Genomic DNA, 23386 nt, shown 5'->3' with positions numbered 1-23386 from the left:
CAGTCCTTTGCCTACTGTATTTCATCCAGGCTAAATCCAGGCTTTGATATTAAAATTATATATCTAGTCCCTTTGAGCCTACTCCCTTCGAGTCCTACACCCTGGATCAATCAGCCTGGCTTAATCAGCCAGCTATACTCTAATATGAACTAACGTTAACATGTGTAAGGTATAGGTTCACTGATTAAAACCCCACCCATTGCCCAACACCCACTGGTGGGCTATAAAGCTAAAACAAACAAATAATGATATGGGAGGAGGACATCCCAAATTCCCCAATTATCTAACAATTAAACAGCCTAAATTCTGCATATAACAATAACTCCTGATTACCTAAGCAAAACAGACACTGCAGGCTATAGTATCCTAGTTCACTGTGCAGCTGCTGAGAGTTGTAGTAATTGTTTTGATTACTTAAGCAAAACAGACACTGCAGGCTATAGTATCCTAGTTCACTGTGCAGCACTGAGAATTGTCGTAATTGTTTTGATTACCTAAGCAAAACAGACACTGCAGGCTATAGTATCCTAGTTCACTGTGCAGCTGCTGAGAGTTGTAGTAATTGTTTTGATTACCTAAGCAAAATAGACACTGCAGGCTATAGTATCCTAGTTCACTGTGCAGCTGCTGAGAGTTGTAGTAATTGTTTTGATTATCTAAGCAAAACAGACACTGCAGGCTATAGTATCCTAGTTCACTGTGCAGCGCTGAGAGTTGTAGTAATTGTTTTGATTACCTGTAGGTGAGAAAATAAGATGTTAGGGGGAGATCGCAGTCCTTTGCCTACTATATTTCATCGAGGCTAAGTCCAGGCTTTGATTTTAAAATTATATATCTAGTCCCTCTGAACCTACTCCCTTCGAGTCCTACACCCTGGATCAATCAGCCTGGCTTAATCAGCCAGCTATACTCTAATATGAACTAACATTAACATGTGTACGGTATAGGTTCACAGATTAAAACCCCACCCATTGCCCAACACCCACTGGTGGGCTATAAAGCTAAAACAAACAAATAATGATATGGGAGGAGGACATCCCAAATTCCCCAAATATCTAACAATTAAACAGCCTAAATTCTGCATATAACAATAAATCCTGATTACCTAAGCAAAACAGACACTGCAGGCTATAGTGTCCTAGTTCACTGTGCAGCTGCTGAGAGTTGTAGTAATTGTTTTGATTACCTAAGCAAAACAGACACTGCAGGCTATAGTATCCTAGTTCACTGTGCAGCGCTGAGAGTTGTAGTAATTGTTTTGATTACCTAAGCAAAACAGACACTGCAGGCTATAGTATCCTAGTTCACTGTGCAGCGCTGAGAGTTGTAGTAATTGTTTTGATTACCTAAGCAAAACAGACACTGCAGGCTATAGTATCCTAGTTCACTGTGCAGTGCTGAGATTTGTAGTAATTGTTTTGATTATCTGTAGGTGAGAAAATAAGATGTTAGGGGGAGATCGCAGTCCTTTGCCTACTGTATTTCATCCAGGCTAAGTCCAGGCTTTGATATTAAAATTATATATCTACTCCCTTTGAGCCTACTCCCTTCGAGTCCTACACCCTGGACCAATCAGCCTGGCTTAATCAGCCAGCTATACTCATGCATGCAGTAGTAGTATTTACTAGATATGCTTATCAAGGGGCCCAGACCATGCACTTTTTGATGGTAAGGCAAACTAATGTGGAGACTGGCCACACCCCTAAATCGGTGGGCCCTCCACACCCCAGTACGACACTGGTTAGGACTGTTATACAAGTGTCATTTTTTAATATTACAACAGCTGTTCTCAACTGTTTTTAGTATACGTGATGTGACTGTTAAATAATGAGGCTCATGTTATAATGTATATTTAATTATATTACATTTATTAACTCCATTCCCCTTCTATGTATTCCCCTTCTGCATTCATACACCACTGCATTCTTATTTTCCATTGGTCAAAGCTTTGCTGCAGCTCAATATCTGTCATCTGTCTCAATAGCTCCATCATTTTCTTTTTTAACTCAGTAACTGATGGATAATGGGCTCCCTTGAGTGCAGATTTGACTTTAGAGAAAAGAAAGAAGTTGCACGGTGCTAGGTCTGGCAATAAAGAAAGGGTGTTCTATCACTGCAATCTATTTCTTCGCCAAAAACTGCTTCACAGAGAAAGCTATGTGGGCTTGTATGTTGTCCGGATGGAGGATGAAACCATTTTTCCACATCGCTGGCCTTTTTCTTCTGACTGTGTCCTGCAAAATATCTAGAACATTTTTGTAGTAATGATAAATCACTATTGCATCTTCTGGTACCCAGGAAACAGAAAACAATTAGCATGGCTTGGGACTTGGATTTGCTTTGACTTTGCTTTCTTTTTGGTGATGATTGTGTTTTCAAGTGCATAGATCGTTGTTTTGTCTCAGGATCATACTAGTAGATCCATGTTTCATAACAGGTAATAACATTTTCTAAAAAAATGCAAATTCACTTCAATTTGCTCCAAAATATCTGTACAAATTTGCTTTCGATTTTATTTCTGCTTGGCACTTAAAAGACTAGGAACTATTTCAGCACAAACCTTTGTCAGTTAAGCTCTCGATGCAAACTTGCCGAAAAGTTTCTTTATCAATGTTTACCATATCTGCTATCATTCAGATGCTGAGTCGATGGTCAATGCAAACAATTTTCAAAAAAATAATTCAACATATTTGTGTATTTTGATGTGGAAGGCCTTCTGGGATGTTCATCATCTTTGACATCCTCATGACCATCACTAAATCTTTTATGCCACTCAAACACACGTGCATGTGACATACAATCTGTCCAGTAACCTTGGTTACCACACAGAATGATTTGGTGGGTGTTTTGTTCAATTTAACTAAAAATTGTAAGTTAACACGTTACTCTACTTTTGAAGCAAGCCTTTTTATGATGCACAGGAAAAAACACAACATCTTCGAATGTGTGACATTAAACTATCTGTGCGGGAGGGGTGAAACTTCATAACCATTTTGGAAAAGTCTAAATCAATGATGTACTCACTCAATATGGTTTATTTTTACATGTACAGTCTTGTTAATTAATAGCCACACCTTGTACACACAGATGTCATCATTGTTCAGCTGCTAATATATGGGGCAAGTCAACACCGCATGCCGGGTCCTGCCCCCCCTTCCCCTTTTCCCCCTGGAAGCATGCAAAATCATTGCATGGCAGTGATGCTTTTGCATGTTTAGGGTAGCCCTCTGCTTATGAAGGCATGGGCTACCCACCACATTTTGGGTCACAGCGGCTGCATGTGATGTCATGCAGCCACCGTGGCCCACCCCGCAAATGGTCTGCACTCGCCTGCGTTGTATGGACCATGCCCCCCCAGTGCTGACGCAATGCCCCTTTAACATAGCTGCGATGCCCCCTCCCTGCCCCGCAAATACCTCTGCCTTTCAATCATGTAGAGGCGTTCACAGATGTGAGATGCTGTCGCATCTCTCTGCACCACTGACCCTCCCCACAGCATACTGTGGCCACCGGCTCCCCCATAGAAGTTTATTATACGGAAGGAGCATGCATACACATACCTCCACTACCGATGCCACTGTCCCCTGCAAAAGGTAATGGGTACCAGGAGAATAAACTCTCACTGCACCTGCTGAAACACCTCCTTCACACTCCTGCTGACATACGCCTTTTAGCCTGCAATGTGAAAGCATCACGGGCAACAATATATGAGGACACATCTGTATATGTAGATAGTGAGACATAAAATACAATTGACAAGACATTAACCATTCTGAAAAGATATGGAACTATGTTCCAAACTACAGTACCGTACAAACCAGAGCAGAATGGTGTCACTGAGAGGATGGACCAAATACTCTGTAAAAGTGGGTGGAGCATGCGTTCTGTGCAGATATGCCAACAATTTACTGGGGAGAAGCAATCACGATAGCCTGTTATCTTCAAAATCATTTATTGGGAAAAACTATTGAAAATACTTCATATGAACTGTGGAATGGAAAGAAACCTGACCTACAACAGATAAAATATGTGGAAGTAAATCATTTGTACACATTCCAAAGGAAAAATGCTCAAAGTAGGATGCTCATGCAAAGGAAGGTGTGCTTGTAGGCTATAGTGAATTGCATTATGGTCACTGAATAAAGAAAAAAGCACATGCCTAAAAGCAAAAGTTGATACAAACTCAGTGTATCAATCATTTCATAAATCTATACGTGCAGAACAACTTGAGGAATAAGTTCAAAAACCACCATAAGAGGAAGAGGAAAATTAAACTGAAGTTACTATAGATCAGGGGTGGGGAACCTGTGGCCCTCCAGTTGTTGCTGAACTATACATCCAAGCATGCCCTGCAACCATTTTAGCATGGCTAAATAGCAAAACTTTAGCAGGGCATGCTGGTATGTGTAGTTCAACAACAGCTTGATGGCCAAAGGTTCCCCACCCGTGCTATAGATGATCCATTTATTGTTAAAGAGAGAAGATCTCCTTTACCTTCAGGCATCAGAACTCCTACCACCAATGTAGTTATACTATCTTGCTCGGACAGCACTGCAACCTGAGCCAGAAATGGATTATAGCTGCTGATAAAGGGATGAAGTCTAACAAACAGCTTCAAACATGGTATATTTAAGAGTTACAGTACCTCCAGGAAAACATGCAATTGGGGTTTAAGACTAAATGTGACTTTGAAGGTAAAATTCAGATTTAAAGCAAGATCGGTGGCAAAGGCTATTCTCAAAAATATGGTGAAGATTATGATGCCACTTTTGTACCATTTGCTAAACAGAGTACTTAAATAACCCTGATTGTCATTGCTGCCTTAAGATATACGCAAGTGAGACACTATGACATCAAAACTGTTTTTCTTAATGGTTATATACTGTACAGTAGAAGAACATTTGTACATGACAGAGCTTGAAGCTTATGTCAAAAAGGGCCGAGAACATCTTGTTTTCTAAATACAAATATTACTCAATGGCCTTAAGCAAAATGTTATTGGTACAAGAGTTCAAAAGAAATAAAGCTGACCAAGGTGTAAACTCAAAGTTTGATATAGGGAAATGGATGTATCCGTTCTTATACTGTATGTGGATGATTTGATTATTGGCTATGAAGAAGAAGATCACAAAACTAAGTGAAGTTCTAGACTCACACTTTGATATATATGCCTTTGTGATCAAGTTAAGCAAGATTCTGCTTACATTTTGAGAGTCTGAAAATCAGATTGAGAATACTGTATTAGGTCCAATGTGGAACTGATTTTAGAAGCAGTTGTCGAATGGGGGTTATAGATCTGTGTCATTGTGATATTGTAACCACTGTTCTCAAGTGTGTTTATTATACATGCAGAATGTTATGATCCAAGTCTATTTCAGATCACAGAATCCAGGACACTATCCAATAATATTCAAACAGTCTTTAGAGGATGTATCAGAATTACAATCTTTCAAGAAATGGTTCTTATACATGAAGTATGGACAGAACACAACCAGCATGAAATGTAAGTAAATGATAAACAGCTCACTAGTTTGCAGTGCATGGAGAAATCAGCAGTAAAGTCCCAGGTGAAGTTAATCAGCAGGTTTGAATCGCAGGGAGACAAAGAAGTCCATTTATTTTAAGAAGAGGAGTGGAGATATGGCAAATGGAATCCAGTTACTATAAGTATGGCAACTGTAGTATAAGCTGTGACATGGTTGACAAGATTTCCAGAAAACTTGCAGAAGTCTGTAATCATGCAGAAAGTGCTGTTTGTTTGTTTGTTTTTTACAGAGGTAAAGGTCTGTAGACTAGAAATCAAGAGTCCACAAGCAGAGATGCAGAGGTGAGTTAATGATCCAATGTCATAAGCAGGTACAGAGGTTTGTGGCAGACAAGATATATCCAAACATGAAATTGTGAGCAGGATAGAAGTCTTTTAGCAATGCTTCCAGACAAGAGTACAACAGACTATGACAGCACAGAAGGGTGAGTGAAACTAGGCAGTGTAGGCCCCTGGGCAAATCAATGCACTGGGGGCCCTACCCATCCTCCAGCGGTAGGGGTGTGGGGGTGCTATCAGCGGCAGCTTTGATGTTCCACGTGTGGTAGGGGGTATTCTATCTTCCACTCAGCATGTAGGACCTGAAGCAGTCATTTCTTCTAATTACCCCTTTACTGCACAGATGGTGGGAGATGAGATGGGAAGGAGAACACTAAACTGTAGAAGGATGCATTGGGCTTAATGAAGGTGCCCCGGTACATGATTTCCAGGGTGGAAGAGGGTGTTTAGTATGCAGGGGAGGGGTGGATAGTGGTGCAGGCTTAATATTCATCAATTTCTGGTGGTAGGGCAGCTTGCTTGACTGCAGATACTGTATCTCCAGTTGCTGGAAATAGATTTCTTAGCTTTCAATGGGAGGTACTGGGGACTTGGGAATCAGAGTTCAGGAGCCAGAGCAATCCACCAACGAAAATATAAAACTGTATACTAGTCAGACAGAACCCAAGATATCTAGCTGGGAAGAGCAATTAGGCTCAGATGATGAACACTGCTTTAAAATATATCTCCGGTTCCCCAGGGGCAATTTTCAAAAATCTGGTACCCCTGGAAAAAGGGTACTCTTAGCTATCAGCCAAGGGCCCTTATTCTCCTAAGGCTCATGGGCAGATGCCCATTGAACCCATATGAAAAGACGGCCCTGAAACCAGACTATAATTGGCTAATTGCCTCACCAGGCTTGTTTCCATAATTCACACAATCAGCTGATCACTGAGTGTTAACCAATTGCTACTCCCATAACAACAGTCCCTGTTACCCATATCATTAAAATGTACAGCACAAGGGGCTGTACAACAAAAAGAACCTGATGACTATTTCTGGGCCGCCATGTCCACCATAATCACATGGCCCCTACCATGGATTCTAAAACAGATGTCATCAGTGTTCAGCTGCTGATAAAGTTAGTTAAAAAAGAAGGTAGCCAGGTGGTGTGCTCATCCAGACTTTTTTTTATAGAAGAAGGTGAGCCTTCTTTCCTCTTCCATTTTAAAGCCCAGTACATTCTACATAAGGATTGGGTATGAGTTACCGGCGATCAGGATGCTGGCATTCATGACAATTGAAATCCCGACAGGGTTGAGCACCAAAGTTCTTCATAATAACAACAAATTCATAATAATAACAATTGAAAAGAGATTCTTTTACACAATGCTTAAAGTGGTCCTAGAGAGGTGGTGGAACTCACCACTCCATCCCCATGCTTGTGTAATAAAGGGATTGCACGCCACAGCAAAAAAGGGGCGTGGGCTAAAAAGAAAGTAGCGTGGTCACCCAGTAGTATCCCCAATTCAAATTACACCACACAGTAGCACAATCTTATTCACATTACACCACATAGTTGTATCCCTTTTTCATGTTATGACACACCAAACACACATAATGCCCCCAGCAGTCATGCCCCTTATACAGTACCCTCAGTATTAGTGCCCCTTATTCAATGCACACTGTAGTGGTAGTGCCCACAGTTGTAGTGTCCCTTATGTAGATCCGATAGTATTGATGCGCCTTATAGAGTGCCCCCAGTAGTATTGCCCCCAGTAGTAATGCCCCCAGTAGATATGCCTCAAGTAGAAATGCCCCCAGTAGTTATGCCCCCAGTAGACATGCCCCCTGTAGTTATGTCCCCTGCAGTTATGTCCCCAGTAGATATGCCCCCAGTTATCATGCCCCCAGTATATGTGACCACTGTAGTTCTGTAGTTATGCCCCAGTAGTTATGCCCCCTGTAGTTATGTCCACAGTAGATATGCCCCCTCTAGTTATGTCCCCAGTAGATATGCCCCCTGTAGTTAAGCCCACAGTATATATGAGTCAGAAACAGAAGCTCAGGAGTGCCTCTTGCCTCTGGCTGCTGCTGAGGGGAAGGAGTCGGCACCGACTGGTAACACAATCTCAGTGGGCGCATTGCATCTCCCTGCGCCTCCGGGCATCTCACTGGGTTAGGTGAGCCGGAGGAGGCAGAACTGGTTCTGTCTCTAAATGAAACTGACAGAACGCAGTTCTGCCCCATTACGGCTCACTTTAACATCTGCTTTTACAGATGATATTTCATACATTTCAAAAAAATCTTATCATTGTATGACCACATTTAAATATATAGGGGGAAAATTATCAAAGCATGGAGATAGATATAGTACTAACCAATCAATTGTTATTTTACAGGTTGTGTTTGAAAAATGACAATAGCTGCTTGGTTGGTACTTTACTGCTCTCCATTTTATTTCTCTCTAAGCCCCGTTATTTGTAATGTTCCTTAATAATTTTGTAAAAAAAACAAAAAACACTCAGCATTAAGACACACATTATATATTTATATAGTGATTTATTTTATGAGGTTTCAGCTACTTCTTTGTTTGGCAAGCTGCAGAGTTTTTTGGGGGGTACTTTGTAACATCACTATATCATAGTGTCATTACTATATCTTAGGGCCTATTTTAATTGTCTATCATGTTTAATACAAAATATATGACAGGAAAAGGTTAATTTAGACTTTAAAGAAGGTACTTTAAATAGTGTACAGGGACTGAAATTACTTAGGGAAAAAAACAATATTCTATAAAAAAAATAGCTTTAATTATTATTATTTTTTTCCAAACAACTTTTATTGAAGCATCACATCAAGTATAATTGTTATCAAATAAGCTCACATGTACAGTTACACATACAATATCAGATACAATCAATAATATTACACCCAGATATTCAGCACCATGTAGTTATTTAGGAAAGAAAAAAACATTGCACATCCAATTCAGGCCCACCCATTAGCAAATTCATTGAGAGAAGATGGAAGAACCACCACAGCCCTGGACTGCACAAGTAAGAGTATCTTAACACTCCAATATTATAGGGGGATCACCCATTACAAGTCGTGTTTCGTACCATTCCGTATTTTGAAGAGATCGTTGAATCTGTTCCTGAAAAGCTGTTGGTAAAGTCATAATATAGCTTTCCCAGGAATCAAAAAACTTGGTAGCCCGCTTATCTTTTTCTAAAGTCATTTCCAACAGGTCCATTTGAAAAATGTGATGGAGTTTTCCCTTAAAAAGGTTCATAGGGGGTGGGGAGGGATGTATCCAAGTTTGCAGAATAGATTTATGGGCTGCAGCACTAATTGACAGCAGTAATTTTTTATACCCCATAGAGATCCTCTGGATGTCGGGGATAATACCAAAGATTGCCCATTCCGCAGTGAATGGTATATAATTTACAAGGTGACCTATTGAGTATTTCCTAACATGAAACCAAACATGTATTATCATAGGACATCCCCAAAAATTGTGTAATGGGTCCACTTCTGGACTGCGACATCGACTACATTCAAGTGAGTCGGACATACCCGCAAGATATTGCCTATGAGAAGAATAGTACGTTATATGGAACATGTTGAAGAATAGTTCTTGATACTGAACAGAAGGGAGTAGAAGACATGAGGTTACCAAATTTTGTAGCAATACCTGCCAATCTAAATTAGGGAAGTCAGTCATCCACTGTCACACTCCTGACTGGGTGGTAGAGTGATCCATTGATGACCTCAGTATGAGATAATGCGTAGATATCGCCCTTTTAGTGGTGGGCAGGGACCCCAACACATCTCTCAAAGGATTCGACCAATCTTCCTCAGAGAAACATGAAATTACTGAGCTAGCATAATGCTGCATTTGAAAGTATGCCAATGGATACCTTTGCAGCAGTGGGCAAAGCTGGGCCACCTGAGGGAATGTTTTAGGTTTTTTTGTTGAGTTATCCACCGCATCACCAATATGTTTAAGTCTCCCCCTGCCGAGTGCTTAAAATGGGAAGGTAGCCTCTCTGTTCTAGAATGCCTCGTTCCCCAGAAATGTCAGAAACAGTGTATGATGTGCAATCAGATTAGCAGCATGTCGCAATTTACAGTATGCCAAAGTTTATAAATCGACCAAAGCAAGGAGTTGTCCTTTAACTCCTGGTCTATTTCCGACTCCAATTTATGAAGAAAAGTGACTAAATTACCCGCCTGAAGGAATTGTTGTTCCAATGATGTATTGGTGTATACTTTGCTAGAAGAGAGCTAATCTCTAAGATACATGAATAAAGCCACCTGATAATACAGGTGGATTTGTGGGATATTTATAACCCCATTTATCTTAGATTGCTGTATTTTTAACAATGCTATTCATGGGCATTTTCCTTTCAATATAAAGCAACGAAATTTGGCATTTATTTTAGTCACATCAGATTGTTTAATTAATAGCGGCAGGGATTGTAATATATATATAAAAGATGGGGGAAAGTTGACATTTTGATTAAACTCGCCCTACCAAGGTAGGAAAGTAATAAATGGTTCCAACCATCCAATTCAGCTGAGATGGACAAGATAGCTTATATTCATTTTGTATAGTTTAGAGGGACATTTCGGAAGTTTGATGCCAAGATAAACAATATATGATTTTGCCCATGACACAGGTAACTGCCTACTCCATGATGGTCTTGCTATCCCTTGGACTAAAGACATGCCCACTGATTTAGCCAAATTAATCTCAAATCCTGATATCCTTCCAGACCATTGTAACAGATCTAAAATCCTAGGCAGAGAGGACTGAGGATCAGTGATGTATAATAAAACGTAATCTGGAAATGCAGATACAGTATTCTAACTTCCCGTTTGCCAATACGTATACTTTTAAATATGGAGGAAGTCTGTAGGATTCTAAACAGGGGGTCTAGGGACAAGTTAAAAAGTAATGCGGAGAGTGGGCAGCCTTGCCTCATTCCCCGTTGCATTATCAAAGGATCCCCTCTCATCCCGTTAACCAAAAGAAAAGTGGTCGGAGTTGTGTAAAAGTATTGTATAAGATTGTTGAATTGTTAATTAAACTCTCTATTTTCCAATACTTTAAATAAAGCTTTAATTATTTTTATATTCATACATTTCAAGTCAGACATTTAAAACACAAAAGGTGTCATGACAAATAATGGATAAAAAAAATGCTATCTAAAAATTAAACAAAAATAAAATAATACAGTTTTGTACAGTACCTAGACTATTTTATTTCCAAACCACTACTGAAAATTCTAATAATTATAAATTGCTTAAGAATTTTAGAAAATATTATTTTGTAAGTATTGGAAGATTGTACTAATAGTATTCATATAGTCTTGTTAAGAAATAATCAGAAGAAATCGTCAGCATAAAAATATATACAGTATTACAATATCTGACCCTGGACTAAAGAAATTATTACAGGTTTTTAAACAAGCCGCACATACTAGCAGTGCAGCTTAGAGAGTGAAAAGACAGCAAATCTGCCGCACTCTCCAGATTTATAGGCTTCCTATTTAATGAGCTAGAGAGTAGCTTGGATCTGTCCTGTGGGAGATGTGTTCTCTAGAAACCCAGCAATAGGTTATATTTGTATCGGGCTCTGAAGCCCAAAGGAGAAAGACATGACTGTCAAATGAGTAAATATGTATTAGACATTAAGCAAGTTGCAATTTTTAATGCATTGCTGTCATTTTTGATGAATAATATGTTAGCTGCAATTTTATAATATATTTCCTCTTTCTAAACAGCAGCTGGTTGCAGTGTAACTTTGTGCCAGATAAAGTGCATATATATTTTTATCCAATACTTTTTTACTGTACCCTTCATTGTGGTTGTCATGTATGCAAATGCTGGAAAAATTGATTTGTTCTTAATACAAATTAAAGAACAATGGTGGTCATTCCGAGTTGTTCGCTCGCAAGCTGCTTTTAGCAGCTTTGTACACGCTAAGCCGCTGCCCTCTGGGAGTGAATCTTAGCATAGTAAAATTGCAAACGAAAGATTAGCTTCGTTCCTGGTTTGACGTCACAAACACACCCAGCGTTCGCCCAGACACTCCCCCGTTTCTTCAGACACTCCCGCGTTTTTCCCAGAAACGGCAGCGTTTTTCACACACACCCATAAAACGGGCAGTTTCCGCCCAGAAACACCCACTTCCTGTTAATCACATTACGATCACCAGAACGAAGAAAAAACCTCGTAATGCCGTGAGTAAAATACCTAACTGCATAGCAAATTTACTTGGCGCAGTCGCACTGCGGAGATTGCGCATGCGCAATTAGCGGAAAATCGCTGCGATGCAAAGAAAATTACCGAGCGAACAACTCGGAATGAGGGCCAATATTTCAATCTGCAAACTATGGTATTGGTTCCTGTACTGCCACACACAACTATACAAATTGATACAAATTTTCAAGCAATTATCTTCATTCAGGAGCAATGGTGTGATGGGGCGGCCATGCTGCATTTGACAGAATGGCCCTCGTCTGCGACATTGCCCATCAACCTGCATGCAAGTCCAACAGGTGACATCACAGACGACGTGCGGGAGTGCGCATCGTGCCATACTGTATATTGTCTGTACACATAGACAATATTGTTCTAAACTGACTGGATGCGTGCATGATAATCTATCAGATTAATAACCACAATACACCATAGTCCTGTGCAGTATACGGAAACATATGTATAATGTATAATTCATGTGAACAGTCTGGAACCTGATCCCTAGAAGAGGAGGTGTTACCCCAGACACTGTGAGCCAGTCCAACCCTGAGTGTATTTGAGACTCAGACAGGTATATTCAATTGAAGTCAAAAGCTGCCGTCTGTCGAAAAGACATCAGTTTTTGATTTTTTTAGGTCAGAAGGGGTTCCGACCTATTCAATCTTACCCCGAATTATTTGACAAGTCGAGGAATTCGACTTGTCAAAAAGCACGTGGATCGGTGGAATAGCTGCCGATCTGCATGCTTCTGTCGAAAACGGGGCCAAAACCGGCAGGTTTTGGTCCCCTTTTTGACCATCTCAGTTCAACTTTAAAAAAAAGTTGAATTGAGATGTGGGAGCAAAGGCGGGGGAGAGGAGGAGACGGGGGAGACGAGGAGGAGACTGGGGGGGAGACCTCGCATGCTGGAGACGGGTGGACGCTGCTGTGAGCGGCGGCTGTGACACATCCTCAGACTACGCTGCTGTAACCGCTGCTATAGCGCTGCTCTCCCCCGTCTGCCCTCGTCTCTCCCCCGTCTCAGCTCCCACCTCTCAATTCGACTTTTTTTAAAGTCGAATTGAGATGGCACTGAATAGCCCTGATTGGATCCATTCCGACAAATGAATGTCGGAATGGATCCGACTTCAATTGAATATACCACAGAGTATACTTACTTTAGAATGCTGTTGTTTATTGGTCAGAAATGGACCTCATAACACACATTTTACCTTGCCCTAAGAAAGCTACTGCATTCCATTTACCGTATACTCTAGGCTCAATATACGCAATGTACTCAATTATTTATGCTCTTTTTGTAGTTGCTGTATCTGTGAATGCTAAAAACTTCTGCGGTGTATCACTGCTCAGTGCTCCCACAGCTATCGCCTACACACATAATAGAGCTTTTGAATTTTGTAGTGGCTGTCGGTGAATAATTATTATCAACCTGATTACAAAGTGGCAAACATGACTATGGCTGCTGACAGAAATGTGAGAATGTGCCGGATTTGATCCTTGAACCGTATAAACAATACTGCCCCGGTGAATGTATAACATTTGTGCCTTCACTGCGCCACTGATGAATCAGAATTTGCCATTTTTTTTAAATTGCTTAAAATTTTGATGCTTAAAATTTTGATGACTTCTTATTTTTCTTTTAATTTCTTTTTGTTTTTTTATTTTATAGTCTAAACACTTCCCCAGATTGTTTTATTGGCAGTGTTTTATTTCCCTGTAGGCATTGTACTATTGATTTCATTTATCAGTGGGAGTTCACATTTACGCAGTAGCATTTTTGCTATATACACATGACTATCTTTATGTTGTATAGTGTTCTTTTAGTCAGGGAACATACATTTAATGGGCCTGAATTCTTTGTGATAAGCTTGCAACATGTAACTAATTAAAAAAATAACCAATGAGGCTTATTAATAACTTTTTTTTACCTCCATTGTATGAATCAGTGATGAAAAGCAACATCAAAAAGTGAAGACCCTTTAAAAATGTAGCTTTGATTTAAATACAGTTTAAACTTATGTTTCTGTGTGAAAAATAGGGAGAAGTGAAGCCATTTCCATGGATTTGGTATGATATACCGATGGACGGGATGGCGGCAGTCAGCATACCGACCCCCAAAAAGTACCCTAATCCTCCTCTGTCCTCTACCCTAACCCTCCTTTGTGGGTGTCTAACCCTAACCCTCCCCGGCACAGTACCTAATCACCCCTTCCCATCCCTTCACCCTAACCCCCTTTCTAATGCCTAAGCCTAACCTCCCACCCACTATGGCAGGACACGAGCGCATCCCACTAAAAGAGCGTTCGGGATACCTGGCATCAGTATTTTGATGCTGGGATCCCGATGTCCGTCGGGATGTTGATGCCGGCATTATGCGGCTGGTCGGGATTCCAGCTTCGGTATTTCCTGTCCAGCGACATTTTATCAATGTCCCATTACCACTAGTATAGTAAAAGAGGTGATGAGACTCAATATGTGGCACAGACAGGAGCAGATTATAAATGTAACTGTCCCTGGTAAAAATTGTATGTATGTTGGACTAAACCAACAGTATGCAGTGACAACACAAAAGGGATAGCACAGAAGTAGGCAGGGTTAGCACACTGTTCAGACAACCAGAAGTTGGAATACACACATTGGTTGCATGAGTGGTGCAGCTAATCCAGCAGTACAAAACTTCCCAGGTTGGAAATTAAGCTACAGAATTAAAAAAAAAGAATTCACAGTTGCTCTGCATAACTGTTCCCAAAACTTTAGTGTATCCCAGCCATGGGGGTGGGAATGCCATTATCCCAAAGAGGAGACTGTGGCTTCCTAAACCCATTTTTAAATAGAACTGTGATGACATATAAGCACTAGCATTAACAATTTAGCAAATGCTTTATGTATTCAAATTAAACAAGCATCGTATCTTGAATGTTCCATGCAAAATGTCAAAAAGGCCTGGCCTCAAAGCACATGAGGTATCAGTATTGCTTATTGTTATTATAACAGTGCATATATATATATATATATATATATATCTAAATGCAGTGGCATGGTATATATATATATATATATATATATATATCGCAGTGGCATGGTGCTCATGGCACTTTTAAACTACCAGAGACAGGCCCATAACTAGAGGCATGCACCTGATTCCACCACACAGAGCACAATGAACCATTGCTACCCCACGGCCCTTGGTTCTGTATAGCAGGGTCCCTAGAATGGCACCCTGCAGCCAGGATCTCTGCTGCAGCACTGCTGCAGTGTCATATAGATGCTCCAGACAAGACCCTGCAGCCTGTGCAGTTGATCCGGCAAGCTGGCACCTAGTTCATTTAAGTCCTGTTACGGCACTATGCAGAGATTCCAAGATAAATCAAATGTAATTAAAATTCTGATGGCCTAAAATGTTGGAGAACTGAGCCAAGCAAGCAAGATGTGCCAGCACTTACAGTTCAAGACAATATAGGACAGGTATGGAAAATCAGGGGTTAGGTGCCATTAAAGCTGCATTGGAGCAAAGATGATCATGACTACATCTGTAGTTGTGTGTCCCACTGTATGCAGTAATAATGAGATTTCTCCAATCCATGTTGCACCTAATCATGCCACGATACAAGTACCAGGGGATAATAAGCACAACATGTTTAAAAAAGAGTCTGATGCAAGCCATGCCCTGCAAACCCCGCTCTGCCCTGATGCTGAGCAGGTAGTGAAGGGTAGATTCTTTCAGAGAGAGTAACAGGCAAATGCCGTAAAATCTCTGAGGTGGAGGGCCAGTTAACTTTTCCTTGAAACTGAGCCAGAAAAGGAATATGTTAAACTCTTCAATAATTTATACGGAAAGAGAGATGCCACAGATGTGCCATAAATTGTGGTTACTGAGGGACAGCCGGTAGTTGCCCAGGCTGTTAGAAAAGTACTGTCCCTTTCCACCCCTCTGTCCCCCAGAGCAGAGCCAATTAGGCTGATTATCAGGGCTATTGTGAGTCTGGTATGGTCATTTCTGTGTTAGAATCGACCCTTGATTGTGTGGAGACCACTGGTCTAAAGTTAGGGACTGAAGGGTCTGGTTGTCAAAAACAACAGACTGTCAAATGGATCATGAGGGGGAGGGAAAAACTCCAGCTACCCCTGATAGATTTCTGTCACAACACCTTGGACAGTAGGAGAGAGGCTTTCCATGCCACCTGAAGCTGCTAGTTAAGGACCTGAATGAAATGTCAGATGACCATGCATTAGGTGCTACTGTGAAGAGAGTGGGTATGTCATAGTCTCGGCATGCACTGGTGAAAACCTCATCCCTGATGGAGGTTTCAGGGAACTAGAAATGTACAATGTCTAATCTCAAGTGCTATATATGGATGTGGTAAGCCTTAGTCCTGTGGAGACTGGACAGAGGGACAAAATCACTAACTATGACTCAGCTGTGACTCAGAGTCAGCTAAAGTAGAGACCCAGGGAACAGAGTGTAAAAATCATAGTGTTTCCTACACAAATCCCGTATTTGCCCAGTCAGGTAGGACCTTAGCTGATGCCCACTACAGTGTGGAGTACATGAGGTGCAGAGTGGAGTTTGCAGGGGGCAGTTAACAGATGCCCTGCACCCCTACCAGACACATTTCACAGGGTAGCCATAGAAAACACAGTTAGTCACACGCCATGTAGAGTACAGCAAGGGGAGAAGGCAGTTGTTAGCTCACAGATGAGACTATGATATGTGTCACAGCCCTTATGTACCATTTGAAGGGGGAGGTGTCAGGATCCATCATGGATCTGGTCCCAAACTATCGTATTATTCAAACTGTATGTAGAAAACAATTGTATTCTGTTGACCTAAGTCTGATTTAATTTTGTGTATCAAAATGGCTGCTATGCTATGTCCTGAATGTGACCTGAAGGGGGAAATAGTTTATGCTCTTCTTTGGAACCAGGGAACAAGATAATGATCTAGTGCCAGTTGTAAAAGGCTGTGTGCTAAAGCTTCATGCTTCATCCCCAAATAACCAGATCTTTCAGACCAGGCCAAGAAGTGTAAATCCTGAGGAAGTAATGAGAACATCGGTGGTCATTCCGAGTTGTTCGCTCGTTGCCGATTTTCGCTATGCTGCGATTTGTTGCTAAATGCTTATGTGCATGGTATGCAGCGTGCATGCGCTTAGTTATTTAACTAAAAACATAGCATTTTTGCTGTTGTCTGTGCGGTGTTTTTCAGTCGCACTGCTGATCGGTGAGTGATTGACAGGAAAGGGGCGTTTCTGGGTGGTAACTGAGCATTTTCCGGGAGTGTGCTAAAAAACGCAGGCTTGTCAGGGAAAAACGCGGGAGTGTCTGGAGAAACGGGGGAGTGGCTGGCCGAACGCAGGGCGTGTTTGTGATGTCAAACCAGGAACTAAACGGACCGAGCTGATCTCAATCTAGGAGTAGGTCTGGAGCTACTCAGAAACTGCAAGAAAATATTTAGCAGCAATTCTGCTACTCTTTCATTCGCTATTCTGCTAAACTAAGATACACTCCCAGAGGGCGGTGGCCTAGCGTTTGCAATGCTGCTAAAAGCAGCTAGCGAGTGAACAACTCGGAATGAGGGCCATCACCTTTAAATGGACTTTTGCATTTATCTCGGTTGTCCAAACCCTCCTATCTACTGGGAGACAGTTACTTGGAAGTGAGGACTGATTCATTAAATGTCCAACAAAAAGAGAGTTAAATCCCAAGGGCGAGGGCTTGAAGTAACTGCCAGCTGGAATAAGTTTGAGGTGCATTCTGTTACGATTCCTGTACTCCAGACTGGAGAAGATCTTATGGCAGAGATCTGAGTACAGGAATGAAATACAGGTTGTGGGAGCTGGAGAGCCTAGTAACCCCTGGCGCCCTAACTCCGTTGTCTCGCCCGTGTTATCAGAAATCCCCTGCGAGACTATGGTTGCTTGAGCCCATGGCAGCCGCGTTCGAAGGGCGGATTATGTCTGCCCAACCCCGATGCCCCCGCAGGTCTTAATGGGAGACAAGGGGAAGTCCGAGACAGGGAGATAATAAGGGGCCCTCTGACTAAGCAACCAAGCCAGGGGTTACAAGCTAACTTAACTAAATCTGGACTGGAAAGGAGCAAATGTAGTTCCACTGCACAAAAGTGGAAGCAAGGAAGAAGCAAGTAACTACAGACCAGTAAGCCTTACATCAGTAGTAGGGAAAGTAATGGAAAAACTATTAAAAGAAAGAGTAGTGGAATATCTTAAATCGAACAACTTACAGGATCCAAAACAGCATGGATTTACTGGTGGGAGATCATGCCAAACAAATCTTATTGACTTTTTTGACTCTGTGATGAAAATAATAGATCAAGGGGGAGCTGTAGATGTAGCATATCTAGACTTTAGTAAGGCATTTGACACTGTCCCACATCACAGACTGCTAAATAAACTTGAAAGCCTGGGGGTGGATTATAAATTAGTGAAATGGATAAGAACCTGGTTGCAGGATAGGAAACAGACAGTTGTAGTTAATGGAGTGCAATCTATGGAGGGAAATGTTACCAGTGGAGTACCCCAGGGATCTGTACTAGGTCCAGTTCTCTTTAATATCTTTGTTGGTGACATTGCAGATGGTATTGAAGGGAAGATATGCCTTTTTGCAGATGATACAAAGATATGCAACAGGGTAGACACACCGGGAGGGGTCAAACAAATGATTGATGACCTAGGTAGGCTTGAGAAATGGTCAAGAACGTGGCAACTACAGTTTAATGCTAAAAAATGCAAAATCATGCACTTGGGTCTCAAAAACCCAAAGGCTAAGTATAGTATCAAGGGTACTATAATGGAAACTACTGAGGAGGAAAGAGATTTAGGAGTCACTATTTCAAGTGACTTGAAGGCAGGAAAGCAATGCAACAAAGCAATGAGAAAGGCAAGTCAGATGCTTGGTTGCATTGGGAGAGGAATCAGTAGCAGGAAAAAAGAAGTGATAATGCCACTGTATAGGTCATTGGTAAGGCCCCATCTGGAATACTGTGTCCAGTTCTGGAGACCCTATCTCCAGAAGGATATAAATACATTAGAGAGTGTACAAAGAAGGGCAACTAAAATGGTGCATGGCCTACATCACAAAACTTACCCGGAAAGGCTAAAAGATCTTAACATGTATAGTTTGGAGGAGAGAAGGGAAAGGGGAGACATGATAGAAACTTTCAAATATATAAAGGGTCTTAACAAAGTTCAGGAGGGAAACATTCTTCAAAGGAAAAGAAGTATTAGAACTCGAGGGCATACATTGAGACTGGAGGGGGGGAGGTTCAGGGGAAATTTAAGGAAAAATTACTTCACAGAAAGGGTAGTGGATAAGTGGAATAGCCTCCCATCAGAGGTGGTAGAGGCTAAGACTGTAGGGCAATTTAAACATGCTTGGGACAGGCATATGAATATCCTTACAAAGAATCAAGGTTAAAAAAGGGTTGAGATTGCCTAAAGGATAAAATAAAAAAGGGGCAGACTAGATGGGCCAAGTGGTTCTTATCTGCCGTCAAATTCTATGTTTCTATGTTTCTAAATCAAAAGGTATGTGCGGACTAGCCGCCAGGGAAAAGGACAACCAAGGATCCACGGATCCGACACTCCTATCCGGCACCGCTGGACACCAGAGTGGATCTTGTGGAAGCGGAATCCTCCGCAAAGCTCCAGAACTCAAAATAAACACAATAATAAATAGTAGCGGACAAGCCGCAACACACGGCTGCGCCGCGACTCACGAACACCACCAGATGTTAAAGGTGCTCGGTCAGACTCCAGGAACAGATGGTAACTTCCGAGTACTGGATCACTGAGAACAGGAACAAACGAACAGACCGGGACTGGGAACTCTCTCTGCAGCAGAATCAGGCAAACAGGAAGCTATCACCGGCGTCTGTGAGGAGTCCTGGGAGTGCTTTTAACAGAGAGTCTTCCAATCAGCTGTTTGGAGGCTGATTGGATTAAATGCCATGCAGCTGACAAGCTGCATGGCCAGGGAAACAGATGAGTGATAATTACAACATGCCGTGCAGCTGCATGCTACACAGCCAGGAAACCAGTGATGATATAAACTTAGACCCAGCAACGGGGAACACGATCCGACAGTGGCGTCCCCGTTGCTAGGCGCCGGCCGCACTGACGAGCGGACCCTCGGCGCCTAACAGTACCCCCCCCTTGAGGAGGGGTCAAGGAACCCCTAAATCCGGGTTTCTGAGGAAATTCTTGAAAAAATGCCCTTTTGAGCCTTGGGGCATGAAGGTCCTCATCTAGGACCCACGACCTTTCCTCAGGACCATAACCTTTCCAATGCACCAAAAAATAAAGCCGACCCCGGGACAGCTTGGAATCGAGAACCTTCTCAACCACGAACTCCTGCTGACCCTGTACATTAACTGGTGATCTCCCCTGAGGTTTTTTACGAGGAAATCTGCTAGATGAAACATATGGTTTGAGCAAAGAGCAATGGAAGGTATTTCCGATTCGTAACGTTTTTGGTAGCTGTAACCGGAAAGCAACTGGATTGACTTTTTTGATAATGAGAAATGGTCCAATAAATCTAGGACCCAATCTGGCTGAGGTTTGTCGAAGTTTGATATTGCGAGTCGACAGCCACACCCTGTCTCCTACTCTAAAAGTGCACGGCCGCCGGAACCTGTCCGAAAAATCTTTTTCCTTGAAAGCTGCTTTTCTGAGAGCTATGTGCACTTTTTTCCAAATAAGTTTAAGATGAGAGGTCAGGGCCAGAGAGGAGACAGAGGAATGTTGGAAAAATGAATTAGCTCTGGGGTGGAAACCAAAAACTGCAAAAAATGGAGACACATTGGTGGAGGAATGACAGGCATTATTATAAGCAAACTCTGCCAATGGAAGAAACTCAGACCAGTCATTTTGGAGTTTGGCCGAGTACAAACGCAAATATTGTTTTAAGGATTGGTTCACTCGCTCAGTCTGTCCATTTGATTGTGGATGATAACCGGAGGTTAATGATAATTTCATTTTTAACGAAGCACAAAAAGACTTCCAAAACTGTGCAATGAATTGTGGACCCCTGTCAGAAACAATATCAGTGGGTAACCCATGGAGTCTGAAAACATGACGGAGGAACAAGACTGCCAATCCCTGGGCAGATGGCAATCGGGGAAGACCAATAAAATGAGCCATCTTACTAAAACGGTCCACTACCACCCATATGACTGTGCATCCAGCTGACAGAGGGAGATCCACCACAAAATCCATGGAGATATGCGACCATGGTCTAAGAGGAACATTCAATGGCATAAGTTGACCAATAGGCAAAGAACGGGGAACTTTATGCTGTGCACAGACCTGACACGAAAAAACAAACTCTTTAATGTCTTTAGAAAGACCAGGCCACCACACTGAGCGGGATACCAATTCAAAAGTTTTAGCGACTCCCAGATGCCCTGCAACTTTGCTATCATGAAATTCCTCCAAAACAGTTGCTCTCAAAAACTCAGGAACAAAAAGACGACCAGCAGGAGTATTTCCCGGAGCTTGATGTTGAAGCAGCTTCAATTGAGAAAAAACATCCTGTGTGAGACCTGCCTGAATGACTGAAGGCGGAAGTATGAGAGTAACAGGACTGTTGTCTTGAGCGGGAAGAAAACTGCGTGAGAGGGCATCTGCCTTGGTATTCTTGGAACCAGGTCTGAAGGTGATAATGAATTTGAAACGAGTGAAAAATAAAGCCCAACGAGCCTGTCGGGCATTCAGTCGCTTAGCTGATTCAATGTATTGAAGATTTTTGTGATCTGTCAAAACAGAAATGGTATGGGTCGCTCCTTCAAGCCAATGTCTCCACTCCTCAAAAGCCCATTTAATAGCCAGCAACTCCCGATTACCAACATCGTAGTTGGATTCAGCAGATGAGAATTTCCTGGACATAAAGGCACAAGGATGTAACTCAAGGGAATCTGGATCCTTCTGAGAAAGGATAGCCCCTACACCAACCTCCGAGGCATCTACCTCAACGATGAAAGGCAATTCTGGGTTGGGATGTCTAAGGACAGGGGCTGAGACAAAGGCTTGTTTCAAGGCCTGAAAAGATACTTTAGCTTCACATGACCAATTGGTAGGATCTGCTCCCTTCTTAGTGAGTGCCACAATGGGAGCAACTATGTCAGAGAAAGAGTGAATAAACCTTCTGTAGTAGTTCGCAAACCCTAAAAAGCGCTGAATTGCTTTTAAGTTGGTGGGTTGTGCCCAACTCAGGATGGCTTGGAGCTTCTTAGGTTCCATTCGGAATCCCCGAGGGGAAATAATGTACCCTAAAAAGGATACCTCCGTGACGTGAAATTCACACTTCTCCGGTTTGGCATACAAGTGATTTTCACGTAATTTCTTAAGTACCTGACGCACCTGGGTAACATGTTGTTCTATAGAGTCAGAATAAATCAAAATGTCGTCTAAATAGACCACAACGAATCTTCCCAGAAACTCACGGAGCACATCATTTATGAGATCCTGAAAGACTGCCGGAGCGTTAGATAGGCCGAAAGGCATGACCAGATACTCATAGTGACCTGATTGAGTACTGAATGCCGTTTTCCACTCATCCCCCGATCTGATTCTAATGAGATTATATGCTCCTCTCAGGTCAATCTTGGAAAAAATAACAGCCGAACGTAGCTGATCAAAGAGGACAGAGATCAGAGGCAGAGGGTAAGTATTCTTTACTGAGATTTTATTCAGGGCTCGAAAGTCAATGCAGGGTCTGAGGGAACCATCCTTCTTCTCTACGAAGAAAAAACCTGCACTTAAAGGGGATTTAGATGGCCTGATAAACCCTTTCTCAAGACTTTCTTTCACATACTCATTCATGGCCACAGTTTCAGGACCAGACAATGCATATAACCTTCCTTTAGGCAACGTGGCACCAGGAATTAACTCAATGGTACAATCAAAAGGCCTATGGGGAGGCAAAATATCCGCATTGCCCTTGGAAAACACATCCAAAAAATCTTGGTACTCTCCAGGAATATGTGCGGACCTGGCAGCAGCTACTCGGATAGGAAGTGTAATACATTCTTTATCACAGATGGTACTCCATTGTAGAATCTCCCCAGACTGCCAATCTATGATGGGATTATGAAAGGCCAGCCAAGGGTGACCCAGAACCACAGGAACTGCTGGACAATGGGTAAGAAAAAACTCAATCTTTTCAGAATGTAGAGCTCCCACCGAGAGCAAAACAGGAGGTTTACATAGAGAAATAACCCCATTGGATAAGGGACTCCCATCTAAACCATGCATGGTGATACACCTACTTAAGGTTAACTGAGGAATACCTAAGGCC

Source organism: Pseudophryne corroboree, chromosome 1 (assembly GCF_028390025.1).
Source record: "Pseudophryne corroboree isolate aPseCor3 chromosome 1, aPseCor3.hap2, whole genome shotgun sequence".
Lineage (NCBI taxonomy): Eukaryota > Metazoa > Chordata > Amphibia > Anura > Myobatrachidae > Pseudophryne > Pseudophryne corroboree.
Note: the sequence above shows the minus strand (reverse complement) of the source record.